The 9,827-nt window shown below is 41.1% G+C and overlaps 1 pseudogene; it reads right to left on the bottom strand.

The window, feature by feature from the left end:
• Positions 1–446: 446 nt before the first annotated feature.
• On the bottom strand, positions 447–6,354 carry LOC149318143 (serine/threonine-protein phosphatase PP1-alpha catalytic subunit pseudogene; annotated as a pseudogene).
• Between the last annotated feature and the right edge of the window lie 3,473 nt (positions 6,355–9,827).

Raw genomic sequence — 9,827 nt, 5'->3', positions numbered from 1 at the left:
TCTCTTGTTACCGGTGGTTCTGGACTGGTACCAACTGGAACAGATGCAGTCTTCTCAGCTACTCAATATCAAAGTAACTTCCACACAGATTTTCACTCAAATGAGGGTTTATTAACTTTGTTGCTATTGACACAATGCACAGCAAGCTACTATACATCTATAGGAAAACTTTGCAACTCTTCAAAACTCTCAGGCTCATCAGCCACTGCACTACAAGCAGTTACAGTCTGAACAACAAATCTCTCAGGAGGCTTTCTCACTCTCTGAGTCCTCCTAGGAATCAACACCTTTGTTCTACCTCTCTCATCTTCACTTTCTGAACTAGTTTGCACCTCAGTGTCCCTCTTTGACACAACCTCAAACTGACTTGTGGTGATGGGTGTGTGTAAAGTTGGCTGTGTTTGAGTGTGTTGTGAAGTACTGGGTTCTCCTCCTCAGGATCCTGGTTACTTCTTGGCATTTGCCGAGTTGCGTGGTGGAGTGACTGGGCGCCCTCCAGGGTTCAGGCCACTGAATTGGCCATATTTGCCCTTGTTCTTGTCAGCTGGTTTCAAAATCTGGAAGGAACACATAAGAGTCTCATCCACACTCATCATTGCACTGGCATTGTCAAACTCGCCACAGTAGTTTGGGGCAGAAAAGAGCGTCACCAGTTGTCTCTTGGCAAAGAACTCATAGCCATCTTCTACCACCTGATGTGCTTGGCAGATCAGATCCAGATCATGTCTGTGGAGAAATTTGGCGACAACTTCCGAGCCAAATGTGAAGGAGACACCACGGTCATTCTCGCCCCAGCCCTGCACATCTTTATCAGGATCAGACCAAAGTAGATCACAGAGCAGACCCTGGTCAGGCACATCCCACCCAGTGGACACACCTCTTTCTCATGAAGTCACCACACTACACAAAAGCATAACAATAATACATTTTGTTTATATTATGTCTCAGGCAATGTCCTTGAAGACTTGTTCTTCCAGGCCTAGGCTTTCTGGCCTGCAACAGGAACCATTTTAAACCTTAGTTAACCATTGACACATCTGAACATTTTCAATACAATTTAGAAATATATTTTAACAGACGCTTAGCGTCCGCACGTCACGCGGCGCTAATGACATCGTGAGTGCACCATTGGCACCTTGCGGCATCATTAGCGCGCCACAAGAAGAAGCTGCATTTTGCAGCTTCTTTTTTATGGCGTGGAGGAGTCGTGCGGTTTGGCTGCTGGGGCTCCTCTACGCTGCAAATGAAGGCGCTTTTCAGACCGCCCTTTTGGGCAGTCTGTAAAGCGCCGATGTGTCTGAAGAATGACAGCATAAGCTTTGTCATTTTAGCTTCCAAAGAGATTTCTGGCTTGATCTGCTCTAGGACCCATTTATTTGTCTTTTTGGCTGTCCAGGGCGTCCTCAGCACTCTTCTCCAGCACCACAATTCAAATGAATTGATTTTCCTCCTATCTTGTTTCTTAACTGTCCATCTCTCATATCCATACATGGTAATATGCAAAACAATGGCTTGTATGATTCTGATTTTTGTGTTCAGTTGTATATCTTTGCATTTCAAAATCTTTTCTAGTTTTTTCATAGCCATTCTCCCCATTCTTAATCTTCTTTTGATTTCCTGGCTGCAGTGTCCATTTCTATTAACGTTTTATTTCAGCTACTTCTGTTTCTTCATTGTCTTGATTCTACTTTGTCATTATTTTTGTTTTCTTTATGTTTAACAGTCGTCCTGCTTTTGCACATTCTTCCTTGATGTTCCTTAGTAGTTGTTCCAGGTTTGGGAGGTTTTCTGCTAGTATTATAGTGTCATTTTTGTATCTTAGATTGTTGTTATTCCTTTCTTCTATTTTCACTCCTTCTTCTTCTGTGTCCAAGCCTGCTTTCCTTACAATATGTTCTTTATATAAGTTAAACAGGTAGGGTGAATAAGATGCACCCTTCTCTGACCCCTTTGTCAACTGGGGACCATTCTGTTTCTCCATGTTCTATTCTGACAGTGGCCTCTTGTCCTAAGTACAGATTTCTCATCAGGACTATCAGATGTGTTGGCACTCCCATGTCTTTAAGGATATTCCATAGTCTATATATGTCTAAAAGAAGTAAACCTCTTTGATCAAGAAAAAATACATCCAGAGATATCCAGACTGTAGTTGTTGTTAACTGCCCTTGAGTAGACCCTGACTCATGGTGACCCTGTGAGTGAGATAAGTTTCCTCTACTGTTCTGATTAGGTCATGCAGACTCAGGCCTGTGACCTCCCTGATAGAGCCCACCCATCTGACTTGTGGTCATATTCTCTTTTTACTACCCTCTACCTTTCCTATCATTATTGTCTTTTCTAATGAGCCATGCCTTTCATGATGTGGCCAAAGTATGACATCCTCAGTTTGATTATCTTGGGAAACTGGTGAGGAAACACAACCTTCAAATGGCTTACAAATTGACGAAGAAAATCCAGCAAATGCTTTGCTCAACCAAGGACCAGAGAGACCCTCTCACAGACGCAAGAGTTTACCGCAGACCATGCAGCTGCTGACAAGTCTACATAGGGACCACCAAACGCAGTGTGCAAAAAAGAATCAAGGAACACGAGAGACACTGCAGACTGGGTCAGCCAGAAAAATCAGCAGTAGCAGAACATGTTATAAACCATCCTGGACATAAAATGCTGTTTGAAAACACTGAAATTCTGGACCATGCCAACAACTACCATGTCAGGATGTACAGGGAAGCCATTGAAATCCACAAACATCTGGATGATTTCAACCGGAAAGAGGAAAACCTTAAAATAAACAAGGTTTGGCTACCAGTCCTGAAAAATAGCAAGATGAAGACTCAACAAATGCAAATGAGAAATCTCCCAGCAGACAATGAGCACTAATCAAGCAGACACTAATCCTCCCCTTTTGCAGACCCTCCCACCCTGAGGCCTGCCATTAGCAACAGAACAATACACATGCAAATCACTCCTGCCTTTCCAGGTCACACAATATATATACCCAAGTCCTTTCCAGGCAAGCATTCTCTGAAGATGCCAGCCACAGATGCTGGCGAAACGTCAGGAAGAAACTCTTCTAGAACATGGCCACACAGCCTGAAAAACCCACAAAAAACTATCTTTACTTGTTCTTACTACTTCTTTTCTAGTTTTAGGCCCTCATCTCTCCTAGTTTTCTTCTGATTTCTTGTCTGCAATCTACATTCTGACCAATGATTGATCAGAGGTATGGAAAATCTTTAACTATTTCAATTTCTTCATAATGTATATTGAATTTATGTAAATTATAAATGATCATTGTTTTTGTTTTCTTGATGTTCAATAGTAAGCCTGCCTTATCACTTTATTCTTTGATTTTCCTTACTAATTGTTTCAACTCTTTGTTATTTCTGCCAGTAATATGATGTCATCTTCATATCTTAGATTGTTGACATTCCTTCTTCTAATCTCCACTCCTTCTCCCTCTGTGCAGGAACTAAAACACTCCAAGTACAAACATCCATAGCAAGAAAGTAGAAGGTGGAATAAAAGTAAAATGAAATCAGATCAAATATAGTACAACATTGTTTTTTTGTGTATGTGCGTGCACGCGTACATATATTGTAGGACATTTCCTGATCACAATGAATATTTCCCAATGGAAGAAGCTTCAGTTTTCCTCAAATGAAACCAGTCTACTGACAACCTGAGGATGTCACTTCTGCTTGACTGCATCTTGGTTTGCAGAAAATGACATGGGACTTATTTTGTCCTAAAACAATAGATTGACTATGGTTAAAAACAAACAAACAAACAAGGAGCAAGAAAGAAAGAAAGAAAGAAAGAAAGAAAGAAAGAAAGAAAGAAAGACCCTCTATGTGACAAGTGGATGAAATTTTTGAAAATTCTTTACAATGCACAAGGGAAAAAAAGGAGATATGTCTCAAGATGCTGGAAAGATGGTATTTTATTAGCTAACATATCAAATGCATTTTGGCTTGTGGATTATTCATAAGGCCTTTTTTGGGGCTATATAAAAACCATAAAAAGAAAAGACATAAATAATTGGCATCATGTTGCATGAGATCATTGTTACATTTTCACATTGGCTATAGACTGTATATACCCACTTTAAATACAAACTGCAGAATGAAAGCATGTGAATAAAGACTGAAATTTATTTAATATATCTCTTATGAGCAGACAGTAGAAATAATAAATAACATTAATGAGTATGTATCTGGGCTAAAGGGGAGAGGAAAGTTCTGAAAGATTTGATGAGTGGGTGATAGCTTCCCTATTTGACCCTAAAGGGATCCAAATTTTTAATTTTAAAATTCAGTCCAACTGATTTTTCAGCAGAAGTCTATCATCATCAGAGTTCACTTTCCTTCTTGCCCCAAATGTAAGGTCTATTGCAGATTGATGTTCCAAGTTGTTCATCAAGGGAGCACCTGTTTTGTTGTTCCTGTGGCTGTTTCCCCACATTATCCTTTTGGCATAAATGGTCATCAGCATCTTAAGTTTTTCTCCCCTTTTACTAGTGGATTTCATTGGATGCCACCCCTTTTTGTTCATTTTAGAGGTTGTCCACATGTGCTAAAAGGCCAGTGTTAGTTCAGATGATGCAGGCCAAAACCCTGGCGTCAAGACCAGGCCTGATTCTATCAGATGGGACATGAATCCAGTGGATTCAGCCCTAATCCCAGAGTAAACAGCCTTTACCCTGGGTCAATTTGACAATTGGTTTGCCACAGAGATTCCTGGAAACTCTACAATGAACCCTGACTGTTTATAAGCTCTTCCCCGCCCACACTTATTACCTTGCCAAACTTTTGCATCTGATGTAGAAATGGGGCACCTGGCCACATGTATGCAGCCAGTAACATTTCCACATCAGATACAGTGACGGAGGGCTTCTCATTACCAGTGGTGGTGTAGCAAGGTAAGGAGTGTGCACTATGAGTGAGTCCTGGGTCAGTGGTGGGACAGGCATGTAAACACCCAGTTATCTCTGCATTGACCTGAGGATTGACCTAGGTGAGCACAGGGCCTGAATAGTATGAGCTCAGCCTGTGCTGTCCTGGCCCTTCTGCTCAGCACTTTAATATCATACAATGACCTACACTGTTCATGAACCTTGTTTGAATTCACGTTATGTGCTGCTTTAAGAGAAAGGTGATGTAATAAATAAATAAAATTGTGTTGGTGATCTTGTTATTATTTCTGTTATTATCACCATAGGAATAAAAAAGAAGCTATGTTTAGTCTTGTACCGGGGTATCCCCCCTCCATATGACAGAATACAGAAATCTGATTACAGACTAACCCTGCATCACTTGGAAATATTACAACCAAGGTATTTTGGCATGTGAAAACTCATCCCAGACCAGTGTGTAAAAGGATCTTGCAGCACCTTTGAGACTAACTGAAAGACAGAAGTTGGTAGAATTCATCTGAGGAAGTAGGCTCATGCTACCAAGTTTTCTCTTTCAGTCAGTCTCAAAGATATTGCTAGATCCCGTTGCATACTGATTTTCCAGATTAACATGGCTGTCTTTGAATTCTAGACTAGTGTGTTTGCCTTTTTCATATCTTTACTGAGAAACCACCAGAGCTATCTCTATCATTAGGCACTGTGAGGCAAGCTATAGTAAAAGGAATTTCATCTAAACATTAGCAAGAACTTTTTGATGGCTAGAGCTTTTTGACAATGGAATATGCTGCCTCAGACTGTGGTGGAGTCTCCTTCTTTGGAGGTTTTCAAACAGAGAGTGGATGGCCACCTGTTGAGAGTGCTTTGATTCTGTATTCCTGTGTGGCAGACAGTTGGACTGGATGGCCTTTGTGGTCTCTTCCAATTCTGAGATTCTATGATTCTCTAAATATAGGGCAGTGGCTAGTGGTAGATGCAGTAGGATGTTGTGACAAGATGTTAATGGACAGACAGACTCCCCACCTCTTTCCTGTTCCCCACTGTTAAACTTTGAATGACAGGCACCATTTTGTCCTTTGCTTTAGGCAGCAAAATGTCTTAGGTGAATCTTGTCTGACTGCCAGTTGTTTCCAGGCACAATTCAAAATGCTGGTTATGTCCTAGAGAGCCCTATATGGCTCAGGTTCAAGATAAAGGAAGTACTGTCTCCCCCTATGTGAGCCTGCCCATGTCTTCTGGGGAGGCCTTATCTCTATCCCATAATCCTCAGATGTACATCTGCTGGGGACACAGGACCTTTTTAGTGGCTGCTCCCAGGCTCTCGAACTTCATCCTTGAGTTAGACTGGTACCTTCCTTGCTATCCTTTTGTAGATATGTAATGTCCTTTTTCTTTTCACAGGCATTTGGGACTGATTGCCGAGGAGGAAAGAGTCCTTTCATGAGCTGTGTTTTTTATATTTGTTGGTTTTTTAAAAAAATTGTATTGATAGTTTAATTATATTTTTAACGTTTGAGAATGTTATAGATTTTTAGCCATATCTGTTTTAAACTTTGGCCCGTTATAAACAGGCACCCTAGGACGGACTCAGTCTGTGCTAGGATTAGAAAGGGGCATCTTTTCCAGACGCCCCTAACCCTAGCAGAGACTGAGTCCGTAACAAATGGTGGCAGCCGTTCCACATGGCCGCCGCCATCTTGACGTAACGGATGCTCTGTGTCCGCATGTCGCGCCCCGGAAATGATGCCGCGAGTGCGCGACTAGCGCCTTGTGGCATCTTTTCCGGGGAGCAAGAAGGAGCGCAATTTTCGCGCTCCTTCTTTGCTGCATCTGGGAACCGCGCCGTTTGGCTGCTGTGGTTCCCGGATGTAGCAACCTGCGGCGGCAGCAGACCGCCGCATTTCGGCGGTCTGTAACTTGCCTTTGTAAGCCACTTTGGGTCCTAGAGTGTGAAAAGCTACATGTGCCTTAAAAAGCTTTTAAGACAAGATTTCCCCCCACCACTTCACATCTATTTCCAATGTAGCATGTCTTTCTACTGTGTCGGTATAGTGATCATATATCTGTTAAAATATCAGAGCTAGTATCATCATAGCTCTGTTGTTACTCCTCTTTAGCAATCTCTCTTATTTATGCTGTTTTGCATTAGATAGTACTTAATGTCTGCCTGTTCTGGTCTGCACATGCTTTCACTTTTTCTTACAGTTAGTCTGCTTTGTATTTGATCTATCTTTAGATTAGCAACTTCCTATTGAAAGAGAGTGCATTTTAAAAATTATTATTGTCTGCAAAGTACAAATAGAATAATATTCTTGTTTGTTGCTCCAGTGTCCTTTTGCGGATTGCCATTTGTTTCTTAGCCATACCAGTTCTACAGATCTGCACATGTCCATGAATAAACTGCTTCTCATCATCTACTGAGAATTTAGGAACAGGAATAATGGTCAAAATTAAGCCGCTGCAGCTGCTGAGCACCTTCATCCCATTTCCCCATATGTCTGCCACTGAAGGTTGCCCTGGAGTTTCTTTATAGTAACAGATGCACCAGAACACAAAAGTTTCAGGGATGAAAGAATGAGGAAGAGGGTCAAACGTACGAGCAACTCTGGCACAACTGACCAATCATTTTGCTGATTTAAGTGGTTCCATTTCCAGCAGATTCTTATAATATTAGTCAATAGCCTAGAAAAAGTATAAAAGATAAACAATAATATTAATGGGTATTTAACAGAAAAAAGAGGAGGAGAAAACCTAACTCAGATCCAAGATTGGAGTTAGCAAATTAAGCCCACTGAAAACAATTTAAGTATGCTTAATTCCCTGTTGGAATGTGTCTCACTATGGACTGTTTTATTCACTTTTTTAAAGCTTTAGAAACTTTCTCTATACACACAAACTATATACTCACACCATTTGATGGTCTTTATTTCTGCTGTGTTTATCAGGAACATATGCTTTCTCCCAACACTCAAATAAAATTGCACAGTGAACATCCCCCTGATCCTTCATAGAGATAATTATCCTCCTACCCCATCATCCTCCAGTGTTATGAGTATTTGTGATGATAATTTGTAATTCTGAGATTGTAAGATGTGAGATTGTGAGTTTTTAATTTTTTTTATAGGATGTCTTTATATGAGGTTTTTAGTGGAATGTTTTTACTGTATTTTATGCTGTAATATGATGTGTTGTACATCTGTATTTGCCTGTGAACCGCTTTGATCTCCCAGGAAAAGCGGTATAAAAATAAAGATTTATTATTATATTATTATTATGTAGAAAGACCTTGATTTTTGGAGTTATGTGAAGGTGCAATATGAATAAGATGTAGAATCATAGAATCATAGAATCGTAGAATTGGAAGAGACCCCAAGGCCCATCCAGTCCAACCCCCTGACATGCAGGAAATCACAATCAAAGCATCCCCGAAAGATGGCCATCCAGCCTCTATTTGAAGACCTCTAAGGAAGGAGACTCCACTACACTTTGAGGGAGTGTGTTCCACTGTCGAACAGCCCTCACTGTCAGGAAGTTCCTCCTAATGTTGAGGTGGAATCTCTTTTCCTGGAGCTTGCATCCATTGTTCCGTGTTCTAGTCTCTGGAGCAGCAGAAAACAAGCTTGCTCCCTCCTCAACATGACATCCCTTCAAATATTTAAACAGGGCTATCATATCACCTCTTAAACTTCTCTTCTCCAGGCTAAACATCCCCAACTCCCTAAGTCATTCCTCATAGGGCATGGTTTCCAGACCTTTCACCATTTTAGTTGCCCTCCTTTGGACACGCTCCAGTTTCTCAATGTCCTTTTTGAATTGTGGTGCCCAGAACTGGACACAGTACTCCAGGTGGGGTCTGACCAGAGCAGAATACAGTGGCACTATTACTTCCCTTGATCTAGACACCATACTTTTATTGATGCAGCCTAAAATTGCATTGGCCTTGTTAGCTGCCGGATCACACTGTTGACTCATATTCAACTTATGGTCTACTTGGACTCCAAGATCCCTTTCACACGTAGTTTCATTCAGACAGGTGTCCCCCATCCTATATCTGTGCATTTCATTTTTTCACCCTAAGTGCAGTACCTTACATTTCTCCGTGTTGAATTTCATTTTGTTAGCTTTGGCCCAGTTTTCTAATCTGTTCAGGTCATTTTGAAGCTTGATCCTGTCCTCTGGGGTATTAGCTACTCATCCTAATTTTGTGTCATCTGCAAATTTGATAAGTATGCCCCCAATTTTGTCCTCCAAGTTGTTGAATAGCACTGGGCCCAGGACAGACCCCTGTGGGACCCCACTGCTCATTTCTCTCCAGGATGAAAAAGAGCCATTGTTGAGCACCCTTTGGGTTCGGCCGGTCAACCAATTACAAATCCATGTAACAGTTACTTTGTCAAGTCCACATTTTACAAGCTTGTTTGCAAGAATATCATGGGGAACTTTGTCAAAGGCCTTACCGAAATCAAGATATCCACAGCATTCCCTTCATCTACCAAGCTGGTAATTTTATCAAAGAAAGAGATAAGGTTTGTCTGGCATGACTTCTTTCTCTGAAATCCATGTTGACTTTTTGTGATTATGGCATTGCTTTCTAGATGTTCACAGACTCTCTGTTTAATGATCTGCTCTAGAATCTTTCCTGGTATTGATGTCAGACTGACTGGACGATAATTGTTGGGATCCTCTTTTTCCCCCTTTTTGAAGATGGGGACAACGTTTGCCCTCCTCCAGTCTGCTGGGACTTCTCCTGTTCTCCAGGAGTTCTCAAAGATTATTGCCAATGGCTCCAATATTACATTTGCCAGCTCTTTTAATACCCTTGGGTGTAGTTCATCTGGTCCTGGAGACTTATATTCATTTAGGTTAAACAAGTATTCCTGTACTACCTCTTTTCTTATTCTGTGCTGAAATTCCT

The sequence above is a fragment of the Sceloporus occidentalis genome, unplaced genomic scaffold, assembly GCF_023333645.1.
Source record: "Sceloporus occidentalis isolate IW3139 unplaced genomic scaffold, rSceOcc1.0.p SCAF_2, whole genome shotgun sequence".
Taxonomy (NCBI): Eukaryota; Metazoa; Chordata; class Lepidosauria; order Squamata; family Phrynosomatidae; genus Sceloporus; species Sceloporus occidentalis.
This window is presented reverse-complemented; position numbering and strand designations above follow the sequence as displayed.